This window comes from Oryctolagus cuniculus, chromosome 8 (assembly GCF_964237555.1).
Source record: "Oryctolagus cuniculus chromosome 8, mOryCun1.1, whole genome shotgun sequence".
In the NCBI taxonomy this organism is placed as follows: domain Eukaryota; kingdom Metazoa; phylum Chordata; class Mammalia; order Lagomorpha; family Leporidae; genus Oryctolagus; species Oryctolagus cuniculus.
In genome coordinates this window covers 81508007-81528587 of record NC_091439.1, presented here as the reverse complement: position 1 = coordinate 81528587, position 20581 = coordinate 81508007, and the positions used below count along the sequence as shown (strand labels likewise).

General features: G+C 39.8%; 1 protein-coding gene, 1 non-coding gene and 1 pseudogene across 6 annotated transcripts in view; all 3 read left to right on the top strand.

Moving 5' to 3' along the window:
- Nucleotides 1–20581, top strand: part of MAPK10 (mitogen-activated protein kinase 10) — a 324977-nt gene that overhangs the window by 78730 nt on the left and 225666 nt on the right. The gene's annotated exons all lie outside the window — the stretch shown is intronic.
- Nucleotides 1899–9470, top strand: LOC127483181 (protein MIX23 pseudogene; annotated as a pseudogene).
- LOC127483348 (small nucleolar RNA SNORA40) lies at nucleotides 14615–14741 on the top strand. Its single transcript, XR_007909543.1, has one exon. It is a non-coding gene; the product is annotated as a small nucleolar RNA SNORA40 (small nucleolar RNA).

Here is a 20581-nt window from a genome sequence, read left to right as displayed (position 1 = left end):
TGTTCACTTCCCTGCAGAGTGTCATAACCCACTCCCATGACCCTCTCTCTAAGAGTATTAGCAACAGCTTCTAAGGCAGTTGATGTCGGCTGCTGGGGCTCTCAGTTTCTGGCAGATCCCACTCAAAGGTGGCTCTGTCATCAGCGCTACCCTCCCCTCCCCCAACCCAGCCAGTGGAACAAGTTCATCAAAGGTTCTGGTGGTGTCATTTGACATTTCTAATTCGTAGACTGGCCATCCCCTGCACCTCTTCACAATGAAAAGTCCTCTTGGTTAGCTTGGGCAGGCATTTCCAGTATTGTTTTTCTCCTTGATTCAAATCCTGTACCTGGTTCTCAAGTGGGAAAAAATCTCGTATGCCCCGTCCCCTCTTTTCGCTGGGATCAGGCAATGTGGAGAGTCACTTCAGGTTAGCAAAGGGGTAGGTGGGGCTGCTGCTAGCATTGTGAGGGCAGAGGCCAGCGATGCTGCCAAGGGATCTTACAACATGCCCGGCAGCCCCACATCACGGACTTCTTTGGCGGAAAATGTTCACGATTGAGAAACCCTGCTCCGCTGCTTTGAACTCTTGTGTGGAACTTGCTCAAATGCCTTTCAGATTACACTTCACGCCCTCCTCGCCTCTTTTTTTTTGGAGCTGCCTCCTCCACCTGCCACACCAGGCTCTTGGCTTGGCTTGTTTCCTGTATTTTCAAAATTTGATTTCTCTTCCTCAGCAGTTGGGAGCTGTCTGTCTCTTTGCTTCTCAAATATATAAAAATAAGGCCATTGTCTGGGTCCAATATGGCAGTGCCCAGTGGCAGTGTGAACTGTGAGAAGAAGTTCACTGAGTTCCGGGAATTAATCAAGGTGAACAGGACAATTGATGACAGAAGCTACCATGGAGAGTGAGACTCTCACTTTTTTTTATTATTTTTATTTTTTATTTTTTGACAGGCAGAGTGGACAGTGAGAGAGAGAGACAGAGAGAAAGGTCTTCCTTTGCCGTTGGTTCACCCTCCAATGGCCGCCATGGCAGGAGCCAGGAGCCAGGTGCTTTTCCTGGTCTCCCATGGGGTGCAGGGCCCAAGCACCTGGGCCATCCTCCACTGCACTCCCTGGCCACAGCAGAGAGCTGGCCTGGAAGAGGGGCAACTGGGACAGAATCCGGCGCCCCGACCGGGACTAGAACCCGGTGTGCTGGCGCCGCTAGGCGGAGGATTAGTCTAGTGAGCCGCGGCGCTGGCCGAGACTCTCTCTTTTTGCTCTAAGTATCTGAACTTAGAGGTACCTAGTTATGGTTCCCAGCTGTCCCATATTCCAGAGGATGGAAAGGCAAATATGCAAATCAAGCTCCAGGAAGAAATCAATGCCAGATATCCCATTGCTTTGTGAGAGGACATGTAAAGGCAGCTCTACACATAAACCACATGGAGCGTGGAAGCCACTCTAAACGTTATAAGTATTTTGTTTGGTTCTAAACCTTTTTTCTTTGTTTGGGAATTTTAGGTTCAGTGTTTGTGGCATCAAATTCTGAACAGTAAATGTGTCTCAATATTTTAATAGTATCATGCCTAAGATTTGCATTTTTTCCTTTGAAAATCCTAAACCGATCTGAATGACATTTTAAGGGTTTAAAAACAAGAAGTGAGATTTTGTTTTGCTTGTTTGAGGGCTCAAATTTTAATTCTAATATGAAAAAGTTAGATATTTGCATGACACTGGCTAATGAAGCCTTTTAAAACAGTATCAAGGTAACACTGATTGCCTCTTGGTTTAAGGATTTCAGTGACATGTAAAGGAAACATTTCACCAGATAACTGAAAATGAATCTTGATGAAGAGTGGGATGGGAGAGGGATTGGGAGATGGGATGGCTGCGGGTGGGAGGGAGGTTATGGGGGAAAAAGCTACAACAATGCAAAAGTTGTACTTTGTAACTTTATATTTATTAAATAAAAAAAGATGAAAGAATTCTTTGCAATGTTAACTAATCAATCCTCATGAACTCTTTTTAAAAGAAATGTGCAATGGGGCTGGCGCCATGGCTCACTTGGTTAATCCTCTGCCTGCGGCACCAGCATCACATACTGGTGCTGGGTTCTAGTCCCGGTGACTCCAATGGAAGGAAGACCTTTCTCTCTGTCTCTCTCTCTCTCTCTCACTGTCTAACTCTATCTGTATTAAAAAAAAAAAAAGAAAAAGAAATGTGTATTATTTCCTTGGAAGATGTGAATACTGTTTACTGTACATTCCAGTTTGGCAAATTCATGAACGGTGATTAAGAGTCGTGTTTCTGTTCCTGATGCTATAATTAAGTCTCTCTCCCAGAAGCTTTCCTTGTAAATAGCTTAATATGGTAATTTCTAGTCTTTGCCTTTAGGACTAGTCTTGATGGTTTAAGAGAAAGGAAGCTTGGAAAATAAATTTGCCAATCTTCTTGGTCCTTTCAGGCTGCTACAACAGACCACTGCAGACTGGGTTGCTGATAAATATCAGAAACAGGTTTCTTACAGTTTTGGAAGCTGGGAAGCCTGAGACCAAACTCCATGAGGATGTGGTGTTTGGTGACAGCCTGCTTCCTTTTTGCTGTAATCTGATAGGAAGCAGGGATCGCTCCAGCTTCCTCCTGAGAGACCTCATTCATGACATCTGTGCCCCCATGACTCAATTACCTCCCTCAAACCCCGCCTCCAAATACTGCCACCTTGGGGGTTAGGATTTCACCCTGTGAACTTTAGGGCTGATGCAAATTTTCAGAATGTAGCCCAAGGTGATGAGATGATTTTAAATGTATGTTGCCAAAGTCAAGTCTGTAATCTCTTTTCCTTCTAATTTTTACTTGAAGTTTTTTTTTTACTTAAAGTTCTTTTTTTTTCTTTTTTAGAAAGGATTTGTTTATTTGAAAGAGTTACACAGAGAGAGAAAGAGGCAGAGAAAGAGAGAGAGAGAAAGAGAGGGAGGGAGATCTTCCATCTGCTGGTTCACTCTCCAGTTGGCTGCAACGGCTGGAGCTGTGCTGATACAGAGCCAGGATCCAGGAGCTTCTTCCAGGTCCCCTGCGTGGGTGCAGAGCCCAAGCACTCGGGCCATCTTCCACTGCCTTCCCAGGCCACAGCAGAGAGCTGGATTGGAAGTGGAACAGCTGGGTCTTGAACTGGTGCCCATATTGCATGCCAGTACTGTAGGCTGTGGCTTTACCCACTACACCACAGCACTGGCCCCTTAAAGTTCTTTTCAAAATAGCTTTTAATGAATATTTACCTACTTAATGTTATTATTTTTATTCTGAAAAATGAATTTTCTTATGTTAGCCTAATTGCTAGCTGTCTATTGTGCCACTAAATTGGTTACAATTTTAGACATATATCAAGAAGGTCACAGCTCACAAGTATTCAAACAGGCGTGAGCATTTAGCCTTGTGTTAAGATGCTGCTTAAGATGCCTGTGTCACATATTGGAGTGCCTGGGCTTAATACTTGGCTCCAGCCCCTGCCTGCTGCTTCCTGCTGAGGCAAAAGCCCTGGGAGGCAGTGGTAATGGCTCAAATAGTTGGGTCCCTGCCAATCACTCGAGAGATCTGAGAGTTCCTGGCTTCCAGCTTTGGCCTGGCTTAGTCACGGCTGTTGTTGTGGGTGTTTGGTGTTTGAGGAGTGAACCAGTTGTTAGGAACTGTCTGTCTCTGCCTCGCAAATATATAAAAATAACAACTTTGTTACTTTTGTTGTTTGGGTCCAATACAGCGGTGCCCAGTGGTGGTGAGAACTGTGAGGAGTTCACCATGTTCTAGGAATTACTCAAGGAGTTGAGGACAACTGATGACAGAATAGTTCATGAATTAAATACTATGCTTCCAACAGCTTCCTTTGCATAGAAAATTGATGACAGCCAAACCTGTAGACAGCTTTCTAAGTCTTTGATGGCAGCTCATGCCAGTAGGGACAGAGTCATAAAAAAATTGTATAGCCCAGACCCCAGAAGTAGTGAGAAACCTCCGAGAAGAAAGAGGAAAGAATTTGGATGATTTAGCATTATTAAAGCAACTTAGAAAAGAACAAAGTCGAAATGGATGCAGTCCAAACTAAATGTTGAGAAAGTCATAAATGACAGGAGCTGGAAGGTGTTTAATGAACACTGCCAAATTCACCTCAAGCCTCCAAAGAATGACTGAAGAAAGAAGGTGAATGTTTTTGAAGGGCTGGGTCATCTCATGAGGGCAAAGCATGATGGACATCAGCAGGGCAGGCTTCCTAGCATGATTTCTGAGCCAACAGCCAAGACCTTTTATTGATTTCAGCCCCACTTAGCCAAGACCTCAAGTACAAATAATTCTGATAATTATGGAGAAGTCAACGGCTATTTTATATTAATTCTGTAAAAAGAGATGCTTTGTTACTATTAAAATAATTTTTCTGATTCAGTTCAAAACAAAAAGAAATTGTTTAAAAAAATGAAAGGTTACGTTAACACCAACAATCAACCTTCACTTTGCTGGGGGGAAACAGAAGCAGAGTACTGGCCACTTCCTTCATCTCTATTTTCCTAAACCCAGTTCCTGACTTTCCTACCTAGTTATCTACAGAGAACTAAATCAAAACAATTTTTATTTCATGTGCACTTTTTCTATGTACTTGAACATAATATCTGCTTTCAGGGCTTTGTCTGCTAATTCCTTCCTTTCTGCTATTTCTAGGTCCATTTGTATGGATTGATTTTTTTTAATTTCTCCTGCTTACAGTCATACATTTCTGCTACTCTGGTTACCTGGTAATTTTTTGTTGGATGCTACATATTTTGAACATCGTGATGTTCTGTTCCTTCACAATGTAGAGGGTATTTTGAGGTTAACTTTTGGTCTAGTACATAATGAAGCTAAGATCAGGCTGACCTTTTCAAATCCTGCTTTTGTCCTTTATTTTGGCTGGCCAGAGGAGCCTTTAATTTAGGGTTAATTTAGCTGCGTCACTTAGGTGATCCCCTCTCAAGACTTCTCAAGTTGCAAAGATCACCATTGTTTTCTCTGCTCTGGCAGCTGGGAAGACAGATGATTCCCAGCCTGGTTTGAGCTCCAAGAACTGCTTCAGAAGGTTCTTTCGGGGAGCTTTGGGGAGTTTTAATCCAGGGTGTGCTGAAGTGTACCCTGCCAAAGCCTCCGAGATGTTTCTCTTTAGATTGCTGGAGTTTTCTCTGCAGCTCTCTCCTTTCTGGTCCTTGGCCCCAGGCTCCCTGAACCCTTGCCTCCTCACTGCCAGTAGACCCAGTGTCTCCTTCTCTGAGGCTGTAGTGCTGCTTCCAGGCAATAATTCAAAGAAAGTATAAAGATCACTTCATTTGTTTTCATTCTTTCCAGGGTCACAGTGTTGCTCTGGCTGTTAAATGCCAGAAAATACTTATTTTCTCTCTCTCTCTCTCTCTCTCTCTCTCTCTCTCTCTCTCTCACACACACACACACACACACACACACACACACATTTTCTTTTATCAGAAGGAGAGCAATTCCCTTGGCTGTTAATCCCTCTTGGGGAGAAACAGAGGTCCTATTATAACTTCTGCTTGCCCAACAGTGGACTACTTCAAAGTCTTTTCCAAGGTATCCTGTTTATGTGTGAGCTCTGTTCCACACTTAGAAACCTAAACTGTATACAACAGAAGCATAAATTCTGTCCTTGTGTTTTAGGTTGTGTTTTCTTAACCTAGAGGCCAGGAGTGAAGTGCAGAGCAGGTCTTCTGGGAGGTGATCTCAGGAAGTACAGGTGGAAGAGTCAGGAAGTGAGAGCAGGGGAAGAAGACACTAAGCATTATGTCATCAGCTCACTCCTGGGATATACCCAGGACCCAGTCCTGCCAAGGAGCTCTGGGCACTTCTGTGGAGCCCCTCCTTGGAGCTATCACAACTGGGAGGCAGGGAGAAGCTGGGTTAACATCCATCCTTATCTGTTGTTTGTGGATTGCTGCATCTGTGGTTGCTAACTCTGCACTTCTGGCTTGTCCGGAAGGCTGTGGCACTTGTTCTGTGTCAGAGGAAGGTCCCATGTAGGGTTTCTCAAGTGTTCACACTAAGCAGCCCTCACAGTGTAGAGATGAGAACCAACATGGCTATGGTGGGGGACACTTGTAGCATTACTACACCATTTAAATTTATTTAAAGACGGACTATGTGCTCTGATTTCACCCAGGCAGACTAAGTAGACCTGACCAAATAGATACAGACACATGTCAATCTTCTCTTCCTTTTGTAACAGAGAACTTTCAAAAAAAAAAAAAAAAAAGAGAACTTTAAGTTTTTATTTCTCAAAAAGTATACTCAAGCAATCTGGAACTCACAAGGAACAAATAGTTCTTTATATTTGGTCTTTCCATGTATCTCAAAGTTGGATCCTCTGGGTAATGACAGTTTGGCACATTAATTTTTTATAGACATATATCCACAATTTTTATTGCCTTTTTAAGTAAAGGAGAATTAGGTTTTAGATTTTGTTGAAGACTTGGTTAATTTTATCTACTGTGAAGTACTAAAACTGTAGGAATAGATGCATTTGTAAGTGTGGAGAGAAAGAAATTTAAGATAGATGAGTACTGTGGTACTGGCTTTCTTAACAAGACATCGCATGACAACTTTGTGTTATTCATCTGTACCTTTCACATAAGAGGAGCTGGAAGCCTGGACAGGGAAACAGTAGTGCGTTATGCATGAAGAGTTTTGAGATCACAGACCACCACAGCCTCCTCTGAAGTGTGTCATTGCCCATCACCCCCCAAAATCATCTCCTTCACTGAAACTGCCTCTACCCTTTGATTGATTGGCTTTGTTCACAACACATCTGTTGTTTCTCTGTCACAAGCATGGTTGATCCCAGAAATCTCCTCATTCACTTATTCAAACACTTTTTCTTCCTGTATGTATTGACAAACTGAAATGAGGATTTTAAGAATTTGTGTAAGAGATGGGTGGGAAGGATTGCGTTTTCTTGTCATTTTAAGTTTTTGTGGACATCATTCATTTGAAAACATTTCTGAATTTTGCTGCTAACTTTTTATTAGAATCCCAAGCAATATTTTCTTTCTTTCTTTTTTTTCAAGCACTATTTTCAAAGGCATTCTAACTTTGACAGCTAGAGGAATATTGAGAACCTTGCAAGGATCTTGCTTAATTGGTTAACTTTATTAAGAGTCCTCTTCCAAATCAGCAACACTGTAGAGTCAGAGAGTGTCTGTCACTGGGCTCAGTTGGCGAGACAATACCGTAGATCAGGAAGATGTGAGAAAAGATCCAGTGTGATGGTCTTTGTGTCTTCATGGCCTAAGATTGCCTTCTACTAAGAGTACAAACATTTATAGAATTTTTCAGGAAAACTTATGACTCTTCCCCTATTGGTTTATGCCTAAAGTGACTCCCAGATATATTATAGGAATTTCAGCATTGGCTTTTGCAATATTTTTCCTTATCTTGCTTTAGAACAAAGGCACCTAGTTCCTTAGAATTCCTTCCACTTGGAAGTTGACATATCTCACTGGGATGTAAAATCATACGGGAGATAGACAGTACTTAGAAATAAATTATCTCTAGATTAAAAATTCATGCTGAAATGTTATGACAACCAATTTTTTTTTTTTATCAGCAGCTTCTCGCTTTCCAGTGCCATGTCTGAGTTTGCAAGGCCAAAGCTAAATAAATGCTTTTCTTTACAAAATGTGCTTAGTTTAGTTGACTGCTTTGCTCCAGTAAACCTTGTGCTTTTTCTGTAACCACTGGGCCAGAGATGGGGTTCAGTAGGCACTTTTCACAAAGAACCAGGGAAGCATCGTAGAGCGGCCTCACAGAGGGCTGGTGTGATGAGCAGCAAAGTCACCCACAGTTGAGTGACTCAGAACCTGTAAAACATTTCCACAGCTTCTCCTCTGAACTGATCTCACACAAAGTAGATTGTGAACCCTGCTTGGTTGCCTAAAATGATGCTAAGAAATAAGTATTCAGTGAACAAATGGCTTATTCAAGTCGTGGATATTTTTTGATTTTGTTTTCACTGTCATGCACAGGTGAAATCTGACTCAATTCTCTCCCTGTCTAGGCCTCTGCTCACTTTGATTAGACCTCTCGTGGCCCTACCTTTGGTTGCGCTTACCTTACTATACTATAGTTTTCCTATTTACCAGCTGCATTCACCGCCAGACTGAGTGTACCTGAAGAGCGATGGCTCTGCCTTATATATCCTTGCATCATCAAAGTCTAACACAAAGGTTTACAGCTGGCCTTTGGTTTTTAGCAAGGCAGTCTTTCCACATTTTTGAGACATGTGCAAGTATTTGCTTCCTTCTACATAATAGCTTTGCTAGAGGAAGATAAGCCTATGCCTAAAGGTATGTTTTGATTAAAAAACAAAAAAGAAAACAAACAAACAAAAAAACAAGTTAACAGTGTGAAGCTCCTACTTTAGCACAATGATTGAAGGTTTAATTCATTCTATCAGTATACAATGAGTGCTGAGTGCCAGCTCAACAGCAGGCACCGTTCTCGGCACTAATGAAGCTTCAGTGAATAAAACAGACCCAACCCCTCTCTCTATGGATTTTATATTCTATTGAGGGAAATAGATAATAAGTGGGATAAGTAAGACTTCTAGTTTTCGCATGGTGCTCAAATGCTAAGGAGAAGAAGTAGGGAAAGGAAAGGGGTACAGATAACTGGGAGGGTGGGTTCACAGTTTGACAAGGTGGCCATCGCTAGTGTTACCAAGAAAGTAATTTTTGAGTAAAGACCAGAAGAAAGAGAGGTTATCACATCTGGAACAGCATCCCAGGAGAAGGAAGAGCATGTCGAAAACAATGGTCAGTTCTTAGCTCTCCTGTGACTTGTCCTTCTTGGCAGGTCCTGATAAAGGACATTGCCTTGCTGACACAATGTCACCCTCCTGGCTTTCTTCTTATCTCGCCAATGGCTCCTTTACCCATTTCCCTTTCTCTGGATTTCCAAATGTTGGAAAAATCTAAAATGTAGACATTGTAGTCCTTTTCTCCCTACTCACTATTTAGCTCATCATATCTTTAAATATCCTTAAATCATGAGTGTATTTCCAACCTGACTTCCCTGAAATTTGGACGTGTATATCCAGTGCCTTATTTAACATTTACTGTATACTGGCAAATACACATCTCAGATTTACTGTATATCCAGAATAGACCTTTTGACTTTCAGCCCCATCACCCACACTTGCTTCACCTTATTCTTATCCTTCTCAGTAGAAAGCATCATTGCTCATCTTGTTTCCCAAGCTAAAACTTAGGATTCCTCCAGGAGACCTCTTAGACTCTCACATCCCACAGAAACATTCCCTGGCAAGTCCTGTTCCACATCACTCCAAAGCATTCCCCTCACACGCGTACTTCCAGTTCTATAGCTACCTGCTTACTCTGCGCCATCTTTATCCTTTTCTGGGAATTTTGAGGTACAGTGTAATAGAACAGGTATTAGACACCATAATTATAAAATGCATTATAATCATGTTTATTATGAATAAAATGGTATTCTTTATATTTAACAATATATATTATTGTATATATGTAATTTACACATGTTTATAATAATTATATACTTTGTTATATCTTTTTATATTTAATTTTAAGGAATTTTTAATACCTTAGATTCTCAGGGCCACAGCAAATGCATGAGGATTACTACACAAAATTATCATCAATCTCATGTTAATGTAGTATAACATAAGAGATAGATTCCATGTAGTTCATAGATACAGTTCTAAGAAAATAATACTACTTCCCTTCCACTTTGTTATGTCTTAATGTAACTCATAATATAATGATACAACTGCACATATATGTATAGAATATCATTTAGAAATAGTCTTATAATTTTCTCTATTCTTCAATACTTGTTTTCTTTCTCTTCATTCTTCATACAACATCTAGAATAGTCCTTTAAAAATAAAATTCTGATCATGCCATTCTTCTGCTAAAACAATTCCCTGACTTTCCGACCAGAAGTAAGGAAGAAGCCAGCGAATGGTTTTGAGTCTTCCAGCCTCCACAAGCTGTGCACTAAGACCCTTTGTGATACAGCGCCTCACTGCCTTTCCTGTCTCATCCCAGGATGTAACCTTCTCTGTCACTTTCCCACACCCTCGGAAGCAGGCTTCTGCCTCAGGGCCTTTCCCATCTGGCACCCTTGCCGTGGATACAGTTGGTATTCCTTCACTTTAGGCATGTCTTTTTCCAAATATCACATAAACACTATCACTGGGCACTATAAGACAGAATCCTCTATCAATCTATAGTAACTTGTCCTATTTTACCTTTGTAAGTAGCTTTCATTGCCATCTAATATTATCCAGAATTATCAATTGTTTATTTTATGTTACCAGCTTATAATAGGATCTTTCATTACCTCTTCACTGCTGCATTCACAGGGCTTCTTAGAATGATGCCTGGTACATGTGAGCTAGTTGCTAAATATTTATAGAATAAACGTATCAAGTTTTGCCTTTTGAATTCCTGTAGTGGTAACCTTAGAATACTGCATATTGAGGGTTCCTCAGAAAGTTCATACAAAATAGAATTAAAAGATGAGTTTATTTTGGTGCGAAAAATTTTGAAATCCAACACATAGCTTTTCATAATGAAAACTGTCCACATTTTGAAGACCTGTTAAATACGTGGACTTCAAGAATGTTTTCCATGCAAATAAGCTTAGCATTTAATTCTATTTTCTTTTCTTTCTTTCTCTCTCTCTCTCTCTCTCTTTTTTTTTTTTTTTTTTGACAGGCAGAGTTAGACAGTGAGAGAGAGAGACAGAGAGAAAGGTCTTCCTTCTGTTGGTTCACCTCCCATTGGCCGCCGTGGCCGGCGTACTGCACCGATCCGAAGCCAGGAGCCAGGTGCTTCCTCCTGGTCTCCCATGAGGGTACAGGGCCCAAGCACCTGGGCCATCCTCCACTGCCTTCCTGGGCTACAGCAGAGAGCTGGACTGAAAGAGGAGCAATCGGGACAGAAAAGGCTCCCCAACCGGGACTAGAACCCAGAGTGCCAGTGCTGCAGGCAGAGGATTAGCCTAGTGAGCCGCGGCGCTGGCCTTAATTCTATTTTCCATGAACATTTTGAAGTACCCTCTCATATATGGAAAATAAAATATAATCTGAGAAAACATAATAGAATGGAGAGATTAGATCTATGAATGACTTTTTTAAAAGTTCCTGGAAAATATGTATTGTGAAAAATTATGGATGGTTTTAAAAATTTTTTTGCACCAAAATAAGCTTAGTATTTAATTAAATTACCTTTTGAACTTTTTGAAGTACCCTCATATTACCTATAGACTCTTTCTATCAAAATATCCATTCACAGATTTTAAAAAAAATTTCTTTTGCCAAAAATGGGCCATACCTATTCTACATGAACTCTAAATGTAGTCCTCCTCTTTTCTAGATGATAATGTTGAGAATATTCATTGTAAGACAGGAAACACAGCTGCTATCCTTTTAGGAAAAAAAAGTCATGAGTAATACTTTATACTACATGTTTAAGCATAAAGTATTCTAAAAAGCTCAAGAGTTGAGTTATTTTTATGGCTTCAATATGTTTGAGGCATAATGTCTTTTTTGTTGTTAAAATGCTTACATTAAAACTCCTTCCAATAATCCATAAATTACATACTACTGCATAGATCTACCTAAATCACTACCAAAAACTCTAATCACTATCAGAAGAAATTCAAGAATGATCTTCAATGATGTTCATAGTATCTGGAATCAAGATACAGCTTCATATTTGTCTAAAAATCTAATCTTGGGCCTGACGTTGAGATGTGGTAGAATAGGCCACCACCTGTGACACAAGCATCCATTTAGGCGCTAGTTCCTGTACCAACTACTCTACTTCCAATCCAGCTCCCGGCAAATGGCCTGGGGAAAGCCCAACTGTTTGGGCCCCTGCCACCCATATGGGAGACCTGGATGAAGCTCCTGGCTCCTGACTTCAGCCTGGCTCAGCCCTGGCTGTTGTGACCACCTGGGGAGTGAACCAGTGGATGGAAGATCTTTGTCTCTGTCTTTCCCTCTTTCTCTGCAACTCTGACTTTCAAATAAATCAATTAAATTATTTAAAAGTAAATAAAAATCTAATGTAATGTTTCTGCATTGTTCATATTCTCGTGATAAAATTATGGCTTGCTAAATTGGATCACTAAAACTTCTATATATTCATATGTATGTGAAAACCTGAAAATTAGATTCACCTCCAGCAGAATTGTTTATTTCTATTTAACAAGCAGAGACAGTAATTTTGAAAAGTTTTTGCTAGTTGATTTTAAAAGGTAAAATGGTGTGTGTATTGATCTGTGATCCTGGAAAATTGATTTTGCCTTTTTAAGCTTTCCTGGATGATTTTCTTTCCTCACCCAGCTGGGTAAATCTTTTTCCTTTGTCCTCTTATAGCACCTGGAACAAACCATACTATTTTCTTCATCAAATTAAAATGGTATATTTACACTCTGTTTTTTCCTGCACCCATGTTAAAGTCCCTGGAGGCAGAGATCTGATTTTCTATTACTATTAACAGTGCCAGCATTCTTCCAAGCAGGCTCTAACATGACTTCTATGCATCTGTTTCCAAATCTTTTGTTTCAGCCTTTAAATGTTTCTCCAATTAAGTTGGACTAATGCTGAGAAACATAACCAGCAGGGGGTTTTCTGCCTAAGGCTGCTCTCAGGAGGGGAGCTAGATGCGTTCAGGCTCCAGAGGTGACGTCAACCTTCCTGCTATCCTTGTTCTCCTGCACCCAGGGAATGCACACAGCTCTCATTTAGCTTAGTCATGTGACTAGGAGTGAGAACTCTTCAGACAGGCTGCTTGGATTTGAGGCTTTGCTGCTGCACCACTTATTAACCCTTCTACTGGTTAGCTGTGTGACCTTGGGCAAGTGTCTTCATCTCCTTCTGCCTCCATTTCCACATCTATAATATGGGATAACAATAGATTCTATGTCAGATGGTTGCTATGAGTATTGAATGAGCTAATAATATAAATTACTTGGGAGATTTCCTTGCACAGAGCAAGTGCTAAGATAGGTAGTTGTAATTTATTATTATTATTATTATTATTATTATATTATTACTGTTCAGTAGCCCTGATTCTCCAGGTAGTAATGGGAGAAATTATCAATTTCCATGAAAAGTTGGTTATTTCTGAAAGATTGCCTCTCCAAAGTTCTTGTACAGGAACACTATTGCAGGCTAGAAATCCAAAGCTGCCTCATGCTCTGGAAAAATCAGTTTCAGATGCAAAGAGTATATATGAAGCAATTCAGTCATAATTTTCTGTTCTACAGACCAAGGTTTGCAAATTGGTAATTTGATTTGTGGACATGTTCCGTTCTTTGAAAATAGACATAACTGTGATGGTTAATTTTGTGTCGATTTGACTGGGCCAAAGGATGCTCAGGTAGCTGGTAGGACATTTTTTCTGGAATATTAGTATTTGGGTCAATAGATTGAGTAAAGAAGATGGCACAGGGCTAGCGCTGTTGTATAGCGGGCAAAGCCGGCGTCCCATATGGACACTGATTCAAGTCCCGGCTGCTCCTCTTCTGATCCAGTTCTCTGCTGTGGCCCAGGAGGGCAGTGGAAGATGACCCAAGTCCTTGGGCCCCTGAACCCATGGGGGAGACCCAGAAGAAGCTCCTGGCTCCTGGCTTCAGATTGGCTCAGCTCCTGCCATTGAGGCCACTTGGGGAAAATCAGCAGATGGAAGACCTCTCTCTCTCTCTCTCTACCTCTACCTCTGTAACTCCACCTTTCAAATTGATAAATAAATCTTAAAAAAAAGAGAAGAAGATGGCACTCAGTGACGTGGGTGGACATCATTCTGTTCACTGAAGGCCTGAAGAGAACAAAATGACAGAGGGAGGGCAGATCTGTTTGTGTTTGAGCAGGGACCATCTGTCTACTGCCCTGGGACACTGGCGCTGCAGGTTCTTTAGCCAGCAGATGTGGCCATCAGCTTGGCTGATTCTAAGGCCTTTGGCTCCGACTGGATAACATCAGTGACTTTCTTGGTTCTCCAGCTTACAGATGGCCTCCACAGTCGTGTTAGCCAATTCCTGTAACATGTTTTCTCATATGAGAGAGTCTTCAAGAAGTTCATGCAAAATGCATACAAAAAAACTAGTTATGGATTTCAAAAAATTTTTGCACCAAAATAAACTTGTCTTTTAATTCTGTTTTCCCACAAACTTTTTGAAATACCCTGTGTGTGTGTGTTTGTGTGTGTGTGCTTGTATGTGTGTTGAGGAACCTGTTGGTTCTGTTCCTCTGGAGAACTCTAATCAGCACAGTAACTCTTCAAATGCATGACTTCAAATCTGTGAATGGAATGACACTACACTCTTACAACTGCTCTATTCAAATAAATAAATCTCCCAGAGTTTTAAGTAAAGAATAGGAAAGAAATCTTATAAGTATTTTTATAATATGCAGATTTTGCTGAAGCAGATTTTGCTTTAAAAGCAATATCTCATGGTTTTGATTAAAAATAAGCACCTCATTGGCTTACCTGAATGGATTCATTTCCATCTTCTGACTTAAATGTCTATAAAAACAGAAGAAAACATGAAAAGTCATCACAGGAACTGCTGTACTTGGCATATATTTTTGTCTAATTTGGACAAAGACTGACTTACAGGTGCAAAAAATAAATCCTCTTTTGCAACCCAGAGCTCATTGATCAGTATGAGTTTTGATACATACAAGCAGGAATAGATGCAAAAAAAAGTCATCACAGGAACCAAAGCAAGGACTGTCAATTTTTCTGGATTCTAAGGACCATGTACTCATTGTAAGGCATGAAAATTAAAGTGAAAAAACACAGTGAGATTCCTTGTGGATAGCAAGGAAGAAAAAGCCTATTCTTCTAAGAGTAGACAATGCTCCTCATATGAGTTTTTGTGAGATTGAGTGTTACATATAAAGGAGTACATAAAACTATTTGTGATTTGCAGTAAGTGCCCAATAAATGATAGCTATTATTCTTACTACTATTGTTGGATCAATGAAAACAAAAGGGAAAGGATCTATGATCAAATAATTTGGGAGGTTCTAATTTGTTATGGGTCACCTCATAGTCTCTTTTCTTTTTCTAAGAGTTCTTTATTATTTATTTGAAAGTCAGAATTACACAGAGAGAGGAGAGGCAGAAAGAAAGAGAAGTCTTCCATCCGATGGTTCACTCCCCAATTGGCTGCAATGGCTGGAGCTGCGCGGATCCGAAGCCAGGAGCCAGGAGCCCACTCTGGGTCTCCCACATGGGTGCAGGGGCCCAAGGACTTGGGCCATCCTCCACTGCTTTTCCAGGCCATGGCAGAGAGCTGGATTGGAGCAGCCAGGCCTCAGAGCAGCGCCCATATGGGATGGCGGCACTGCAGGATGGGGCATTAACCTGCTGCGCCATAGCGCTGGCCCTAACCTCATAGTCTTTAATATGCTAACCTAGATTGCGAAATTTCAAGACAGAGATTCACAGGATTATTTGACTAGAGAACCCTTTTTAAACATCCCCTATGGAGTACAAATAAGTCTCATGAGACACTGGTGTTCTACAGATCACAGGCTGGGGAATGTTCTTTATTTCACACACTTTGTGTAAAAGAATAGAAAAACATTTGTGAAATGTCTTTCATTGATAACCTGCACTGAAAGCAACTAGCCTTTGCAGACCTTTTAGCTTTGCAAAGCATCATGAATGCACTTCTTTCTCCATTGTGCAGAAACCATATATCTAAGCACTCAAACCTTATAATCATTCGGACTTGTCCGTGCCATCACTTTTAACATTGAAAATTTTCTTACTACTTTCCCAGAATGCTGTAAAAATTGATTTAAAATTGTCAGAGTTCTACCCTTCTGAGGACTTCATTTTATCAGATTATAAAACTTTTCAAGTATTTGTGGTTTATTGACTATTATCACATAATAAGGATGCTGTTTTTGTGAGTGTTAGAGTTACATTTCTCTGGTGTGTCTGACTTTGATTTGGAATAATGTTGCACAAATGTGAAAACAGCACACTGTTTACGAGTTTTGGGGTCCCCCCACCACTACTGGTTGATCAGCATTTATGTCATTTAATCTTTCTTGGGCCTAATGACGTATCCTTTCCAGCACAGTGCAAAGTTTATTCAGAGAGAAGTTAACCAGCTTCCTTAGGAACTATACCAATTATATACCATTACTACTAAGCTGAGTTGAAGAAATTATAATTAGAAATAAAATCTCCTGCCAACCCAGTGAATCCTTCTACAAAAATGTAGACAAGAGTGAAAGAGCTTTATTATTGAATAAGCGTTAAATCAGACTGAGCCGTGCCTCAGAGGCAATCTGCGAAGGAGCTCACAAAGAAAGGAAGAAATTGCATCCTTTTATATTGCCAAGCAGATACAAATGACAGCATATATGTTAATTGTCTTTATATAAAGAGAAAAATTAAACCTCTTGTATCTTTATGACAAGCAGGAAATGACATCACAGGGCCAAGCATCCAGGCTTAAATTCCCCAGGGGTAGGGAGACAATACTCCCTCCATTCTGCTACGTGTTTGCATTTTAAGGAAATTGCTCTGAGGCCTCTAATAAATACATTCCTGGGATGCAGAACTAGCAAGAAACTTATTAAGCTTTTACCAAGATTTACGTACACCTCAAAGGGTTGGAAAAAGCATTTAAAATTTTCAGATTTTCTAAAGAAAAAGCTGGAGTATAGTGTGTACTCTCCTTTTGGCACCAGGGAAAAATGTAAGCTTTTTGTCCTAAGAATTTACCATACAATTTCCCATTTTTGTTGCTATTTTATAGTTGCACTATAATTTAAAAATGATCTCCATTATCATTTCTACCATTTTCTGGGAAGTTTTCAGCAAGCCCACAGTAAGTACAAAATCAAGCAATTATCAGAAAAATAATAGAATGGATTAAAAAAATCCAATACAATATTTGTCTTGGAATAACCTTCAATATTGTACCAATTTTTTTATTCTAAATTAGAATCTTTGATTCTTGCTTAACAATGTGTAAACATTCTCTGTTACACATTAAATTCACAAACTGTTGTGGGGACTTTTGCTTGTGCTTTCTAATGATTAGCTATTTGAGTACTATCTTACAGATTTTTATGAAATCTTACGTAATCCCTACATAAGGAGCAGCTTAATCCTGTAATCTGGTTTTCTAAGTTTCTGATTTAAAGTTTTTCTTTTTTGAAAGATTTATTTATTTATTTGAAAGTCAGAGTTACACAGAGAGAAAAGGAGAGGCAGAGAGAGAGAGAGGTCTTCCATCCAATGGTTCTCTCTCCAGTTGGCCACAATGGCCAGAGCTGTGCTGATCCAAAGCCAGGAGCTTCTTCTGGGTCTCCCATGCAGGTGCAGAGGCCCAAGGACTTGGGCCATCCTCTACTGCTTTCCCAGGTCATAGCAGACACCTGGATCAGAAGTGGAGCAGCCAGGACTTGACCGGCACCCATATGGGATGCTGGCACTGCAGGCGGCGACTTTACCCCCTATGCCACAGTGCCAGCCCCTACTTTTTCTTAAAAGGGTTAGTAAGTTTCTCCTGAATTCTTGTCAATCATAAAAATAGCACTGTAGTTACATGGTGATCTAAGTTCTTCAGCAATTATTCCATCTTCCAAAATTTTTCCCTGATGCAAAATGCAAAGATACCCCTAGTTACTGTCTGGTATTAAAATGTTATTTAATGCATCCATTAAAGGGTACAGGTTGAACTTTCAAAGTTCTATGTATAATGGTTTGTCTTGATGACAAGCCTGAAGTATGGTCTATTTTTTGCATCAGTCCAATTAATAGTTATGATATTATGACAGTCAATTAAATCTCCGCGAATAATAGGCATCCATGTTTGTTTACTGTTTAAAGGGGGACTAGGGAGAACTTGAACTTGCATTATAGGCATTTGGGCCATGGCTGAAAGCCTGTGTGTCCTTCCTCAAGAGGCCTACATTCCAATAGTATTTCCTTTAGCTCCTTGTCTCTAATGCCAACTCAACAAACTTCCTCTCCTATAATATTAAAGTGTGGCCCATGGATTATTTTTCTTAGAAGTAAGGCTCAGGAATGCTGTTTCTCTTGACTTTAGAACTGGGTCATTGGATAATGGTATTACAGCAATTGTTTATGGTGGGCTACATAACAGAAATCAACATTTATTAGCTCAAAAAGCAAAAGGATCTGTGGAAAGGGCACAGGATGGCTCATAGGGCTGTGGGAGCACTGGAGATCCAGGCTTGGAAGATGGGCATGAAACTAAAAAGACAGGCGATGGAGACAAAAGCCTGGATTCCACTTGGGAAGAGTTTGGCTAGAATGCCAGAACTGGGAACTGTCTGCTCCCCTGAGTCTGCTAATGTCCCTTCACTCTTTATACTTTGAGGAATCAGAATTCCAATCAGTCCTGCCTCATTTGTTGAGCCATCCCACAGTAAAGTCAACTTCATTTCAGCAAGAGGAAGGAGGAAGGGAAGGAGGGAAGCAGCTGGACCACTTTGTTTCTGAAACGCTAGACATCTACTCTGCCTCCAACTATTTTGATATTTCTTTCAAATTGTTATTCACTCTAGGCATGCATTGTTCTAAGTGCTTTGTATGTATTAATTCATTTATTCTTATATCAGCACTCTGTGGCAGATATTCTCTTTTGCACCCTAGAAAACGTAGGAGCAGGATGTTAACTGAATTGCCCTCAATAACACAGTAAATGGTAGAAATGAAATATGAAACCAGACACTCAGTCTGAGGAATGTGTGCTCTTCTTTCTGTTCGGTCTTGACAATGACTAGTGTTTAGAAGCACAGGGGAAAAATTAAAAAAAGAGAAAACAAATCAACATAAAATTTCCATTTTGTCTAATGATAGGATATATACAATTCCATTTTTCTCATATTTTGTATAATATAAGCTTGAATATTTTTAAACTTATAATTTTCATGTAATGATAGACTCACACAAGATTTTCAGCTACTTAGGGTATACATATATAGTCTTAGCCAAGTCTCCAAGAATGTTAACAGATGATATAACAAACAAAATGAAGAAATTCACCATAATGTATCACCATCATAAAACCATTGACTTTAATTATATTTTTCCAGTTTTTTCACTAATGTCCCTTTTCTGTTAAAAGATTTGATCCAAGAACCCATATCGTGTTTACTTATTATCACCTTGGCTTTGTGAAAGGTCTTTTTATAACAGTCTTTGTCTGTTATAACTTTGATACTTTCGAAGAATAATTATCAGGTAATTTGTAAAGCATCTTTCAGTTTGAACTTGTCTGATATTGTGATTAGTTCAGGTTATGAATTTGGGGGAAGAATGCATTTTTTCAGAATATTCTACAATGTTAACATCGATCACTTGGTTAAAGTCTGTCCTCCTCCTCCTCCTCCTTTGCCTCCTTCTCCTCCTCCTCCTCCTCCTGCTCCTTCGAGAGAGAGAGAGAGAGAGAGAGCACGAGAGAGAGAGAGTGAAAGAGAATCTTCCATCTGCTGGTTTATTCCCTAAATGGTGCAATAGCCAAGACTGGACCAGGTCGAAGCCAGCAGCCAGGAGCTTCATCTGGGTGGTGGGTGGTAGGGGTCCAAGGTCTTTGGACAACTTCTGTTGCTTTCCCAAGTGCATTAGCATGGAGTTGGATCAGAAGCAGAGCAGCTGGGACTCGAACCCATTCCACTATGGGATGCTGGCAGGGCAGACTGCAACTTACCCAGGTGCGCAATAGTACCAGCTCCTAAAGTATTTCTTGATCATATCTTTACTTTTTAACTGTATCTTTACTTTTTTATATGATTCTAAGTTAATTTTTCAGTTTGAAATGTTAATTGGATTGACATCTTTAATATTTAGTAAATTTTATTCATTTTTTACAGTGAGGTTTTATTACGTTGTAAAACCTCCAACATATATGGATTCCTGGGCTGCACATAACTTGTTTTTACCTTTCAGCATTTAAGTTTCTGTGATTTAGAACACAATATGTTCTCCAAGCCACATGTAACTAAAGGTTCCATCTGATGTGTAACAAGCTAAGTAGGTTCCATTTGATATATAATAAGCTAAGTAAAGGATGGTCAGTCCACTCTTTCCGTATTTCAGAGTAGACCCCGTAGCCAAAAGCAATTCTTATTCCAATACAAGATGTACTACCACACTAGGGAGTTACTGAATTACAGTCAGTTCTGTGTACTTAATGATATCCAGGCTGTTTCTTTTGTTGTTTTTGGAAAGCTACATTTGTTAGTTAGGCCTTCAGGCCAACTTGGCTATTAGCCTAGGTTTTATGATACTGCTAATTTGAAATACTTCTCCATTTATCTATCAATATGAGTAAAATAAATGCCCAAATGGTGAGGTAGACAAACTATTATTAAAGAAAATAATTTAGCAATTGTCCCTGTGTAAGTCCATGATCATTTGTGATTTATATGTTTTACTTATAACTGGAGTACATATTTAGAACATGTCATAATGTTTTAATCTTAAGGTATGAGAATCATAAAAAAATTTTTGAAATATATATATATATATTTTTTTTT